The following is a 15,227-nucleotide window of genomic DNA, read 5'->3' as shown; positions in this document are numbered from 1 at the left end:
ATCTTTTGATATGAGAACTGAAACAAGAGGGGGCTGACATCTCACGTCATTTTAGAGATAGGATTCACATTACGATTATTTTTTTCATTTAACATTAATCTGATTTGATAACTGGTTGAACATATTCTTTTTGATGGTTTTCTTTTTGATCAAACAGGAATGATAGTGGTAGCTAGCTGAAGATATATTTTGTAATTTTTTTATTTTATTAAATGGTAGGGGGGAACTAACAAAGCTCATAGTGGAAAGTCACCTCAAATCCATTTATTTAGTTTAAACAAGGAGATTCCACTCAAACCATCATGTGGAGGTAAAATAGAACTAACCATCCTTGACTATTGAGTATGGCTTTGTCTACTCTACAAATACTTTGCTGGCATAGTTATAATGGTATAGCTATACTGTCAGGGTCCATCTGTATAGATTCAGTGGATATGGATAGAAGGAGTTTTTCCATCAGCATAGTAACACATCCAGCCAAACGTTATCAGAATAGTTGCACCTATGCTGGAGTTTTTTCTGGTATAGCTATATTGACTGGGGTGTGTGTAATTTTTCATATAAATGACTGACATAACTATGAGGACAAAACTTTGTAGACCTGGCCTGTTTTCTCTAACTGTTCTCCCAAAATAAGTCACTTGTAAAAACTGAGCTTTGCCCAACTCCTGATGCTTGGCAAAAAAAATCTGTTTGAAGACAAATGATGTGCTAACTCAATAACTGAAAACATTATTCAAAACATATTCTTGAGTTTTAACTTAAACAGTTTACACTACTAGCAAAATAAAATTTTCAGTATGCTGAGCAATTGTAAAACAACTCTCATTTTGAGCTATCTTGAAACAATTGAATAAAACTCACCCTGAAATATGAGAGCAAGCTTAACTCATCTTTAACTACTTGTTTCATTAGCAAAGAGTGAACCTGAATGCAGGTTCAGTTAGACAAGTGGAACTTAATTAAACCCTGTTCACAGCTCTGTCCATGTAACTGTGTTGCTTCCAGTCCAGCTCCTTACATTTATTGTTTTCTGGGGTCCTGTCAATAACAGTCCCTCCAGGGAACATGTTCCCACTGATCATGATGCACCACTGATGTTATTTTACTGCTACACCTTATCTTTGACAAGGCACCTGAGGTGTATGAAACAAAATCAGAAGACTGCTACGTGCTGTAGAAATTTAACATTTCCCCCCCACAAACTTCCTCAAGTAAATATCCTTAATATGTAGGACAAACAACATGTTGAATTTTAGGTTGCCTGCAGCTTATCAGTATTTAGTAGTTTTTTGCTTCACTGCCCTGAATTAATTTCTAAAAAGTGCAGGGCTTTACAGACATGGTTAACTGCTTATGCTAGGCAAATTAAATTAAGCCTCTGGCATAAGATGAAAAGTTTGCTTCACCTAATTGAGCATCTAATGGGTATGGATGAATTTGAGCTACACATAGAAATATTGTTTTTCAAAGCTTTTTTGATTAACATCCATTCAAATGGGTTAAGAAACACATCACATTTATTCTTATGTTTTTGCAAGAAAGCTTAAAATAAGTTGTTGAGCCCTTCAGAAGGCTTCACACCACTCTTATGTCCTGTGTCAATACCTGTGGTATTCACATATTACTGCAGACATTCCCCATAACCCACTTTTCCTGTTGAATATACAATTGCCTCTTGGTTCTTTCACTGAGCTTTTCCATACAACAAAGGGCACTATCATTAAAAGATTATGCTATTCAGAAGCTTTTAATTATCCTGATCAAATTCAGAATCTTAACTTTTTCCTCTATAGATTATGCACCTGGCAACCAGATGCAACTTCCTTGCCTCCTCAATACAAAATACTGGGTAGGTGGGTGAGAGAAGTGCTGGTGATGAATCAACCTGAAGGTTCTTTTGAGATTTCATAAAGGTTTATACTCTTGAACTCGTAACTCTTCTCTGAATTCATTTTAACAGTATGGAATTTGTACAAAAAAATAGAGGTGGGCTCTTGATTCCTTTGCTCATCATTGCACGTCAGTAAAACCCAAGAGTATGTTTTGTCTTCGAGTCCTGGATAAACAAAGAAACAATCTCTAATGGACAAAAGACACATTTAGATTTTTATCCCAGAAACATCTTTCCGTTTTAAGGAAATCCACATGCTTTTAGTGTGGATTTTAAATGAGGTGTGTGTGAAAAAAGTTCAGTCATTTTTCTCACACTGTACAGCTTGGTCACCAGTCCCTTTACTAAGGACTCTCATGGTAAGCTACAATTGTTTTCTTTTCCTTCTTCAAAAAGCTTCCATAAAAAGAACATGACACTGTGGTCTTGGTTACATGATGGAATGATGCGCACTATGGGTGTGTTATATCTAAAGCGCATTAAGTTAAAGTGCACTAGAGAACATTTAGTGCAAACCAGCAGGATCTACATGGACCAATTCATTCACAACAGACTAGTGCACTTTAGAAGTCACACCTCCTCGGAGCAGATTACCCCAACATGTAGACAAACCCTGTTTTTGACTGGCTTGTTACTTTATTTCTCTCTCACATCATTTAACAGAGCTGTTCAAATATGAAAATTGTTAACAATTCTCCCCTGGACACAAAGAGCTTATATTCAAACACTAAAAGAGATCCCAAGAAGATTATCTCCTTAAATTAAATGCCCAGAGATTAAAACGGGTCTCATTCCCAAAGAACTTTAAAAATGTAAATGAAAAGTCAGTGAAATTTGGCCAAGAATACCACAATTCCTCATTATCTATACACCTTTTGGGAGTTCTTGATACTTTTCATGTAATCCGTGTATGTGACGGAACAGAACTTGATCACAGATGTCCTTAGTGAATCGTTTACCTGGTATTAAAAACAATCACCTTTGTGAAATGGGAATGATTTAGATGTTTCGGTAAGTTTATCTGTTGATAATCCATAGAAAAGTTGCCACAGTCTAGCCTTTATTTATACTTACAGTTTTCTTGTGCAGTACCTACTCTCCACTTTTTGGTCAAATTATCTGCTTTAATTTTTGCTGCTAGTATGTTAACTATGAAAATAAACAAGCAAAGGCATTATCTAAGTTTTCAATTTTGCCAGCTACCCTGGATACTGCAACCATATATACCTTTGAAAAGCAAATTTTAATATAATAGTTGGGCAGAGTCTTTATTTAGACCTAGAGCATGTGTGATTATTAAATTACAGTACTTTTCCCTCACAAAATAATGGGTAGAACTTTTTTTTTTTTTTTTTTAAAGGGTTGACATCAAGAGTTTATTGTCTGAATAGGGGCAGAACCTAAAGTGCTTTTGCTGTTGAACTCTTGGAAGAACAAATTCAAAAAGCTTTTATAAGTTAGCCCAACAACTAGAGAGAGGACTATGTAAGCTTGTAGAAAACAGACTTATCTCTTAGATTTGATGAAAAATGTATCGAGGACATCTGCTATTAAATTCTATTGGCCTCCGGATGAACTGCAGTGTGACTTCACTAGGTAGCCAGTGCTGATTTTTGCCTTCTACGAACTAGATAAAGATTGCATACAATCTATATAGGTTTTAGCATCCTCCAAGATATTCTTTTCACCAGATTTCCAGTTCAAGACAACTGTATTTTGCACTCTGATGGAGTCTATGTCCCCTTCAATCCAATACTGGAAGATTGCCCCACTCCCAATTTTCACTGCACTACTTTTAGAACAAAAAGTAAAACTGCAGATCTCATTTTAGGTGGCTTTAAAAAGACAATACACAGTAGAGCTGTTTTTCAACTACTTCTCTATATAGTTACAAATATTTATCATTTCATTTTTATTAGAAGGCCATTCATTATTACAGCTGCATGAAACTTGGATTGCATCTACTCACTCTTTACTAAACAAATGACAAAAACGTGAATGCCAGTGGATAGAAAAGTCAATATAAAGACTAATCAGTTTCCTTTTTTTGTATAACTTCCATTTCAAGGTCTTCCTTTCTCCAATTAGTTTCCCCAAATGGATTGTTTAATGCGTAACTAATCTTGAACTTGCTCTCTCTCTCTTGCTGATGGAAAAATTACAGTTCATTTTGTTCAAGCCATGGTGCTTATGTTGCACATTTATCAAATGGTGATATTTTAAAAAGCTGCATGACAGCTGTTTTGCTTTTCCTCAATGGAAATATTAGAGTCAATTGCATTGATAAATATGCAAAGCTCTCCTTTGGTATATAAAAGAAAAAGAAAATTACTTTTTTCTGTCAGTTCAGAATCTTCCCTGCATGATCCTGGGAGTTATATGCCCATGTACCGTGTTATTGGAAACATATTACAGCTTCAGGTGGGAAGTGTGGCCTGTTGGCAGAAAGGGATAAAAGTTACTTTCTCCAGGCTAGCCAAAAAAGTAGATATGGAAGTTTGTATTACATCTATTATTTCTGCCACACCAGATAGATCTGAACAACAGTGAAGCAATACATATAAGTCATATGCTTTCACTGAAAATGAATCTGAATCAAAGTCCCAACTCCAAAGCCCCTTGCAACACTTGTTTTCACTCTTTTTTGCCACTGAAGCAAATCATTTTGCAAATTCTTTTTGCAACACAAAATTTAGAGTGCAGCATAAGGGTAAGTCTGCTGGAACTGTAAAGTAAAATGCATTACAAAGGAATACAGTGAAGGTAAAATATACATAGGACTAAGGCGTCATTATTAGAAAACCACAGAAGGCTGGGAGGTGGATCAGAATCCCTCCCCCTCAAAATGGATATAAGGTGTAGGGCACTTGCACAGCCCGATCATGGCTGCTACTACCGTCTGTAGGAAGTAGAACCAATCATTACCTTCTGAGAGGAAGTAGTTCTGTATTGTGCATGAAACCCACTGTCCAGACCAGGGTGGGCAAACTTTTTGGCCGAAGGGCCACATCTGGGTGGGGAAATTGCATGCAGGGCCATGAATGTAGGACTGGGGCAGGGGGTTGGGATGTGGGAGGGAGTGCGGTGTGCAGGAAGGGGATCAGGCCAGGGGATTGAAGTGCAGGAGGGCTGCGGGGTGCGGCAGGAGGCTCGCGGGGTGCAGCAGGAGGCTCGCGGGGTGCAGGCTCCGACCCCACTTACCTTGAGCAGCTCCGAGATGGCAGTGGTGTGCTGTGGGGCTATGGCAGGCTCCCTGCCTGCCCTGGCCCCACGCTGCTCCCAGAAGCAGCCGGTACCATGTCCCTGCAGCCCCTGCGGGAGGGGGAGGCAGAGGGCTCCGTGCCCTGCCCTCGCCTGTGGGTACCTGCCCCCAATCTCCCATTGGCCGCGATTCCCCATTCCTGGGGAATGGGAGCTGTGGGGGGGGTGGTGTCTGCAGGCGAGGGCAGTGCGTGGAACCCTCTGCCTCCCTCTCCCGCAGGGGCTGCAAGGACATGGTACCGGCTGCTTCTGGGAGCAGCGTGGGGCCAGGGCAGGCAGGGAGCCTGCCTTAGCCCTGCGGCGCCATGGGGCTGGCAATCCCACGGGCCAGATCCAAAGCCCTGATGGGCCAGATCCAGCCCGCGGGCTGTAATTTGCCCATCCCTGGTCCAGACCCTTGTATCGTTCCCACAGTCCACCTACAATCCATCTGACAATACTTCTGCACAGACAGCAGCTATGGATTTTGGTCTCACAAGCCACAGAAGGGGCTGGAATCTCTGTTTCATGCCCCTGATGCAGAATAAATTTTTGCCTTTTGTGTTGGCAGAACAGGCCAGAGGACTTGATCATAAGAGCCCAACTATAAATGTTTACTAAGTCCCTAGAGACGAAAGAAATCTCATTTCTCTGCACTTGTCAGAGTCTCTTTTCCCTCGCACTAGGGATGCTGATCTCTCTTCTCTTCTGGAAGCTTCTCTCCCTTTTTTGCCAGAGGATATTGGATTGATTAATTAGCTTGACCCTCACAATCAAAGCTACACACAGCAGTCATTTACTTCATAGCACTTCTGTTAAACATGAGGAAATACATGCTTTTGAATCTACTAACACGCAAAGTTTCACACAGGAAGAAACCTGACAGCTTTGAGTTCTAGGAATAATCAATATTTTCTGTTAGGTTTTCATTAAATCTAAAACATCTACTAAAGTCTTTTAAAAGTACTGTTACAAAAAATGAGAGAGTATGATATTCACACACTTTTAAGTAAAAAAGTAAAGTGTCACAGCTGTATATTTATTTTTAAATGCATGTAATTAAAGATCTCTATGCAAACATCACTTCACAAGTTTCCACATAAAGACTTATATAGTGCCCTCTGCATTACTGTATCATGTTTAATTGGGAATTACTCTTAAGGTGGATGAAACTGTCCACTGAGAATCGCTATTAAGAGGATTCTATTATTTGTATGTTATATTATTGATATGTACTGTAACACAGAGTGCTGAATTGCAAAAGCTGTGCCAAACAAGTAACAGAGTCCTTACACTGAAGTGTTACAAAGGCAGGGGAATAATATATAAAAAATACATATATCACTCCACAGTACTAAAAATAGAGAAGAAAACATATCTATAATTAAGGGTATGGACCCACCCACTAGGGCAGACAGGCAGCATACTTCTTAAAAGTATACTACAGTAAGTGCCCAAGTAACTCTCAACATTTTATTAGAACTTAACTATAGTAATGCTGTTGTAAGCTGTACCATGTCGAACTGTTACTAACTCACATTGACTTCAGTGGGTCCAGGATGTAACAGGATTGTGGTCTTCAATTTCCGATACAAATATTTGTCCCACTGCAGGTATTTCTACAGTATAATTTTATATAGTGTCTCTGTGACAGGTTGGGTCACAGAAACCTCTTGGGAATGCCACCTGATGTGCCTAGACTACCTCGGAGCCCATTTTTCCTGGCAGCTTGGGACTTCAGTACCTTGCCTGTTTGAGCCAGACATGCTTGCCTGCTGCAAACACACATCTAAGTCTGAATCACGTCCTGCACAAGCTGCAGGCTTAACTGAAAACAGCTTAAGAAGCGCACCTGTCTCTAGCACTTAGATACCAAGCTCCCAATGGGGTCCAAACCCCAAATAAATAGGTTTTACCCTGTATAAAGCTTATACAGGGTAAACTCAAATTGTTCGCCCTCTATAACACTGATAGAGAGATTGCACAGCTGTTTGCTCCCCCAGGTATTAATACTTACTCTGGGTTAATTAAAAAGTGATTTTATTAAATACAAAAAGTAGGATTTAAGTGGTTCCAAGTAATAACAGACAGAACAAGGTGAATTACCAAGCAAAATAAAACACACAAGTCTAAGCCTAATATAGTAAGAAAACTGAATACAGATAAAATCTCACCCTCAGAGATGTTTCAATAAGCTTGAAACATCCACCCCCTTATATATCTTTTGCACAAGGCGGGAATCCTTTGTCCCTCTCTGGGTCCCCACCCCTCCTTCTAAATGGAAAAGCACCAGGTTAAAGATGGATTCCAGTTCAGGTGACATGATCACGTCATTGTAAGACTTTATTAGCCACTTGCCAGCACACAGGTATACAGGAAGACTTACAAGTAAACAGAATCATTTACAACCAATTGTCCTGGTTAACGGGAGCCAAGCCACCATTAATGATTCCAAGCCACCATTAATGGCCCATACTTTACATAACTACAATAGGACCTCAGAGTTATATTTCATATTTTTAGTTTCAGATACAAGAATGATACATTTATACAAATAAGATGAACACACTCACTAGATTATAAGGTTTGTAATGATACCTTACAAGAGACCTTTTGCATGAAGCATATTCCAGTTACATTATATTTATGCTCATGAGCATATTTTCATAAAAGCATACAGAGTGCAAAGTCAGTCTCCTATAGATATTTATAGGAAGTAAATAACAGGTTAAGTAACGAGTCTGAATATAGGCACTGCTGTATCAAATGTCAAATGATTTAAGCATTTAAATTTGAAAGACTTCAGAGAACAACGAACTGTGAAAATGTTAAAGAGCAGCTCAATCTCTAACAGGGAAAGACAAGTCTGGTGGCGTAGTGCAGAGAACTACAGGTAAGATCCCTGCCCCGCCATTCTTTCCATAGCTTCAGGAGAGTCAGTCTAGAAGGATTTGACAAGCAATCACCAAAAGAGCTAGCGCCAAACTGGGCAGGTGAGAGAACGGATATTTTGCAATTGTCACTGACTCCATGTATTGGCCATCAAAAACTAATAAAAAAAAACTACAATGAAAGTAATGAACAAATCCATACTCTCTCTCTCCTCAAAATCCACTTCTGCCAAGATGCTCACCAAAAAAAAAAAAGGCCAGCACATGTTGGTTAAATTATGGGACAGTCGAAGACAGCTGATATTTATTTATAGGTAAAAAGAAAATTGCCAAGAATTCAGAAATCCTCAGTCATGCCTGTGATGGAATGGAGCTACTCTATAGTAATATTGTATGCTGCCCTGGTTATTGGGATGTTTAGTGTATGAATATATTGGGTTAGTTTGGGGGGTGGGGGATTAAGGAAAACAAGCAACAAGGAAGAAGATAGCTGAAGATAAGCCACTTCTGGATAAACACTTATGGGTTGTTAAGAGACACTGTCATGCACAGGAAAAGACATGGGAACCAGAAGATCAAAAAGACTATGGACATTTCAGACAACACTCTCTCTCAGGCAAAGAGGGCTGCTGTTCAAGGAGACCAGGATGACACACAGGCACCTGCTAGGAATATCTGAAGATGTGATGCCTGTCTAGATGGTAAGCCCCTAGGTAAGATAGATATGAATTTTGACTTATTTTAAATCCCCTTTCCTCTATAGCCTTTGTTCCTCATAGAGTTTAAAGTCAGAGGGGACCATCATGATCATCTAGTCTAATCTCCTGTACATACAGGCCACAGAACCTCATCCACCCACTCCTGTAATATACCCTCAACCTCCGGCTGAGTTACCAAAGTCCTCAAATCACAATTTAAAGACTTAAAGTTACAGAGAATTCACCATTTATTCTAGTTTAAACATGCAAGTGACCCATGCCCTATGCTGCAGAGGAAGGCGAAAAAACCCCTAGCATCTTTGCCAATCTGACCTGGGGAAAATTCCCACCGGGCAGATACCTGGGAAAGAATTCACTGTAGTAACTCTGAGTCCTTCCCATTTAGTGTCCCATCTCCAGCTGTTGGGGATTTTTGCTTCTGGTAATTGCTGATGGGCCCCATGCAATTGTAGGCAGTCCCATCTTACCATCCTCTCCATAAACTTATCAAGCTCAGTCTTAAAGCCAGTTAGGTTTTCCCCCCTACTGTTAAAACAAACACCACATTGGTTTTTAGAAAGATGTTTGGTCAATACATACACCTCTCCTTTGTCAGACTCCTGACAGAAAGAATTGCAGCCTCCAAACCCAGTCAGACTGGCTGGGTGAGCACAGTTGGTACGCAGGGCATCACAGATCATGGCCCAGTCTTTGTGGGGGAAAAGGAGAGGTAAAGGACTGAGACCGGCAGGGTGCATATGATGCTTCCCAGCGGTGCCCAGTGTTGTGAGGCACCTCGGTATCACCTGCCTTTAGCATGAGGAAGTCTTGTCTGTGCCTGCTGTGGGTCAGCTTCATAACTCCACCACTCTGGCAACACAAGCACTGCCTTCCAGACCTTCGCAGGTCTCATTTCTCTTTACAGGTTCGTGATAGGCACATACCAACCCCAGTCCTCCAAGCATCCTTCTGGAGTGCTCAGCTCCTGTTCCACTGAAAACTCTCAGAGTCACTACTCCCAAAAGAATAGTACACACCAGCTTACAGGGATTCCACTCAGGATCAGCACTCCACTTAACACATAGCACAGAGAGAGAAAGATAAAACCAGAACAAGTTTGTTATCAATAACAGACTTAGCCTTTCAGAAGCTACATGGTCAGCACCAGATGTTCTAAAATGTGGTAGAGGTACTAGGCCTTGGTGATGGTGAACAGAAGGAAGGCAGAAGGAATGGGTGATATATTTTTACTTTGCTGAACTTATCAAGCAAAGATACTAAAGGTAGGAGGCGAAATTCTGATTTAGCAGCTAAAAAATTAACAAAATATGGGTGAAAGAACAAGCAACATAAGATTGGAAAAATTGTATCACCATGGCATTGCTGAAAAAGATCACTTTTAGTGCACAAACTCTGGAGGTATTGTTCTGCTACCAACCCAGGGAAAAGTATTGGCTACCATTCATGCTGAATAGAATGAAGGCAGCAGTGGATGGAAATATTACAAGAAGGGTAGGCTGAGTTCTTTCCAGGTAGATCACGTTGTGAATAGGTATTCACTCTTCAACAGATTATCAAAAAAGCAACTGCTTGGCAAAACACCATCTTAATCAACTTTACCGGCTTGAAGAAAGCATTTAACAGTGTCCAGAGAGACCCTGTGAAATATTACTAGGAGCTATGGGATGCCAGGCAAGCTGATAAACATAATAAGGAGTTTATATGATGGGAGTAGATGTGCGCAAGATCAGATGCAGTCCTGGGGGAGTGGTTCGATATTGTTTCTAGAGTTAGACAAGGGTGCGTATTATAACCAGTCCTCTTGGCATTAGCAACAGACCGGATGATGAAGCAGGCAACAAAAGGCATTGACGATGGTATAAAATGGGTTACCCGTGACAAGTTACACGATCTTGACTTTGACAATATTGTTTTACTAAGGACAACGTGGAATGCAATGATTGCCCTTGCATCACAGGTAGATCAGGAAACAACAAAAATTGGACTGAAAGTAAATGCAGAGAAAACCAAGATTATGAAGGTAGGAAACTAGACAACAGGGTAGTGAGACAAAGGTAGCTAGGAAACTAAGGCAGTTAGCCCACTGAATTGACCAGCAGACGAAGGCAGGAAAGTAGGGTTGTGGGGTCCTCCCCGCCCGTTTCCTTAACTTATAGGTACTCTACAAGGAAGAAATCACAATACGATGACAATGGCATGTTACCAACACCACTGCTAGCTTCTCCTGCCTGAACCTGTGGGGGTCCCCGCCAAACAGGCATTCTGATCCTGGAGGCTTCAACTCAGGCCCTGGTCTTGACTTGCTGGAAATGTGGCCTGTCCATGCTGATGAAAGCCAGGAAGGGGAAACCACCTGACATGTGAGGTGTCTTTAGGAAGCAGGTGAGTGAGGGGCTGGAGGAGGTTGCTTGTCTGTGTAGCATCCAGGAGCACAAGAACTTCATCCCAGATGCTTCCATGTACATCCTGCCAATGGAGTATGTCAGTTGACTACAGATGCCTGCTGTGGCACCAGAGGAGGAAGGAGACCTGGCTGCTGGCCACCTAAGGCAGTAGAATGTTTTCCATACCCCACCCAGGTCCCCGTCCATCACAGTCAAGAACTGGTACACTATACTGGCAACAGAAGGTGAGGAACAGACGCCAATGGCGGAGGAGTAGAAGCCACTTACCTCCAAGGCTTGGAGGCTCATGACCTTCGCACCCAAGAGAAGACATAAGGTGCTGGTGATTGTCTCCCTCAGAAGGGAGTCCCAGAGGCATCCACCTGCCAACATGACACGGTGTCCTGAGAGGTGCGCTGCCTGCCAAAGCCCACATCTGAGATGTTACAAAAAGGTTGCTGAGGTGCACTCCTCCCTTTGACTACTAACCCATGCTGCTCATCCATGTGGGCACTAATGATACTGCCAGGTCTGACCCTGAGCAGATCAGCAGTGACCACAGGGCACTGGGAGCAACGGTGAAGTAGTAAAGGACACAGGTTGTGTTCTCATCCATCCTCCTGGTTGAGGATAAGGGTCCAGACAGAGACATGTGCATTCTGGAGATGAATGCATAGCTGCACAGATGGTGTTGATGGGAGGGCTTCAGCTTCCTCAACTATGGGATGCTATTCCGGGAAGGAGGACTGCTAGGAAGAGATGGACAAGAAAGGGAAGAGCATCTTCACACACTGACTTGCCAATCAAGTAAGAAGAGCTTTAAACTAAATCCAGGCACTACTAAAATAAATGGGAATTTTGTCATTGACTTCAAAGGTCCAGGATTTTACCCAAGGTTATTTACTCCTTTCTGACTCTTTAAAACATTCTCTGGAGAAAAACATCACAGCTGACTTGCCATTAAAGTGAGAACCTAAGTGAATTACTGTAGCTTTCACACACAATCCCCACCCCCACCCCCTCTTCCCCCAATCTAAATACTGGCCTGAGGCTCAGAACAGGCAATATTCTGACCTGAACTATGAAAAGCATAAGGTCTACTATCTAGCAATCCATCATGACTAGACACGGATCATTTAACCAGTAGGAAGAGGAGGCACCAGGCTTTCCAATGGCTACATTTGCTTGTAGTTCTGGAGAGTTCCAAGTTAATGAACTTTTGAAATTGTGACACTTTTTAAAAGAGAAAAACTGACCTAAGTGGAAGTTCTAAAAATGTATTACTTAGATTTTTCCCTCTCCCTCTGAGGTCTGTATATGTGAACCCTTGGTAAAGTATTCTGACTGTACAGGTGAATTGATATAAAAATAATCCCAATAAATTTTTGGAAAAAGTCTCTAAAATATACCAAAAATAGCTTTTCTGTAAATGATATAGCATACACAGCCCAATACATGATGTGTCAAAGATTTTATTAGCATTCATAGAATCATAGGGTTAGAAGGGACAGCAAGCGTCATCTAGTCTAATCTCCCCCCAAGAGGCATGATTTGTTGCGTCTAAACCATCCAAGACAGATGGCTATCCAGCCTTCTTTTGAAAACCTCCAAGGAAGAAGGTTCCACACCCTCCCTAGGGTCTGTTCCATTGTCCTACTCTTCTTACAGTTAGGAAGTTCACTTATTAGCATTCATTTATTTCATGCTGCAGTGCCCCCCTGTTTAGGGGACACGATGGCAGAACTCTTTGGCGGTAACTTGAGGAACATTGGGGAAAACATCCAAACATACCTCCCACTCTCTCTTTTGGACAGATTCCCTGTTGGCCACCATCATAATGAAGTAACATTTTGCCATAGCATGACAAAGCTGTTTGAAGTGGATTGAGAAGTGAATTTTGGGCTTGTGCAAAGAGACCCCTAATTGGATGGATTTGCAGAGGGACCCAGCTTTGTTTGAACCAGCTTTACTTTATTTTAGTGGAAATGTTTATGATACTATCTATCTATCTGTTATCTGTACAGCCAAAGAGTGAGATCCACTAACATAATCTAGGAGTCAAGAGTCTGCTCCACAGAACATTTTAAGCAGATGTGAGTAGAGGAATTAGGAACTTTGCTTTTCTAATATGTATTCCATGCACACTGATACAGATCAAGCAGGGCATATTGTGTTTGTGATAGCCACAAGCTGTATGGAAAATAAATACTATGTTTTAGAGAGTTTGGCCAGGAAGCATTTATATGAGAATTCACACAGGGAATTTTTGACATAGGTAGCCAACCCTGGACAATGTTCTCAGGAAAGCTTATCAAGTAATAGTGAAAGACTGCAAGGGGCAATAAGTGCTCCTCTAGGCCTATTTGGTGAAAACCATGATGAGGTGCCCCAGGGCAGATTGCATAAACTTAAATAAAAAAAGGGACCAACATGATGAGTGGTTTGGACTACATCTACACTGGGAAATTTATAACTTGTAATTCACTACCATGGAATTGCAAGAGTGGTAGAGGATATTCAGAGGGCCCAGGAATTATTTACCAGTGTAATCTAACTCTGCTTAGAGCTAAATGAGACAGTGGTAAAAATGCATAAGTCCTGTCTATACTACAACCTCCATCACTACCACAAGTGCAGCTGCAATGATGGTTGACTACAAGTCCTAAATTTGCCATTGGGAGTGGCTGGAAGTGGGGAATCATAGCTCCTGCTTTGGTTGATTGCTCACTCCATTGAACAGAAGTGTTGAAATAATGTACAAAATATGAGTTGAATTGGTACAGGAGTGAAGAACACCTTGCAGTCTTTGTTGTCTGAGGATTCATCAACACTCATCAGTGGGATACTGTCTTATAGAGGTCCATTGGTATAAAATGAGAGCAGAACTTGGCAGAGCTGAAACACATCTCATTTCAAAGTACAAAGAAATCATCATGACCCTTGCTAATTTATACCACTCTTTCTACAAAAGCAGAAATGTCCTGACAGGCCTGGTCACTTGCAGACCTACAGTTTAAGCTATTCTGCATTCACATGTCATCATTTTAATTTGAAGACTTAGTTATCAGTCATGTTTTCTTATCTTGTTTGCTGTTAGTCTTCTATTAACTTTATCTTTCCTTTTTGTAAGGTATTTGGAGCATGAACAACAAGCTGAGCATCAAGCTCTGAGGAAGAAGAGCAAGCGCAGAATAAATGCTAAGCATGAAACAGAGACCAGAGCCATTGTCATGGCAATGAGGATCAGATGTGAATGGTTCAACTGCCACTATGCTAGTGGGTGGGTGAAAATCCTTACTTCATGACTCATTGCTGAAATCTTTGGTTAAACATATCAGCTCTCTAAAATCTGCAACCTAATTCACAGAAATTCCAAATTAGAAGATCTGGAAAAAGAACATTTGGATATAAACTAAACCAAAAACAGATTATTATTGTAGAACATGGATTATTAAACTGCTACATTATATAGGGCCAAATTCTCAGAGGTGATGAGCACCTTTCAAGATTTGTCCCTTAGCATTTTATAGGAATTGTTACAGTTTTCCAAACAACTAAGTGGCTCCTAATAGAATATCCTTAAATATTTGTTTCCCCGAAGTCTAAATACAAACAGAATTTTTCTAGTGAGTACAGCATGTATGGGCCTGAACACTACACAGAAAAAAGACATGATCACTTGTCACATGGGGTAAACAATATAAACAAATGAATGATTTCTAGAAAGTATTCTATTTACCTTTATTTTTTTGCTGAAAAGATCATGTGGGTTTGATACAGCCTCTCAACTAGCATGGATCTATTCTCCCTATACCAGCCAACGAACAGCTTGTCTGCATTCCCAAAGTTCAGTACATTAACTACTTAAAAAGAAGTACTGGACACACTAATGGAGTCTTGATGCAAGACCTGTGAATCCAGCCCATGCTTTTCCTGGCTGGTGAAAATGCCATGAGAAACTGCCACTCATGGCTGAAATAGACAATACTTCATTCAGGGAACTAATCTCTCTCTTCCTCCTTTAAACATGCAACAGTGCAACCAACACAGAATAAGCCCACCATAAATACATCGATTATAGCCAATTATTGCCCAGTAT

Source organism: Chelonia mydas, chromosome 5, assembly GCF_015237465.2.
Source record: "Chelonia mydas isolate rCheMyd1 chromosome 5, rCheMyd1.pri.v2, whole genome shotgun sequence".
NCBI lineage: Eukaryota > Metazoa > Chordata > Testudines > Cheloniidae > Chelonia > Chelonia mydas.
The sequence above is the reverse complement of the archived record's forward strand: the minus strand, read 5'-3'. Positions refer to the sequence as shown.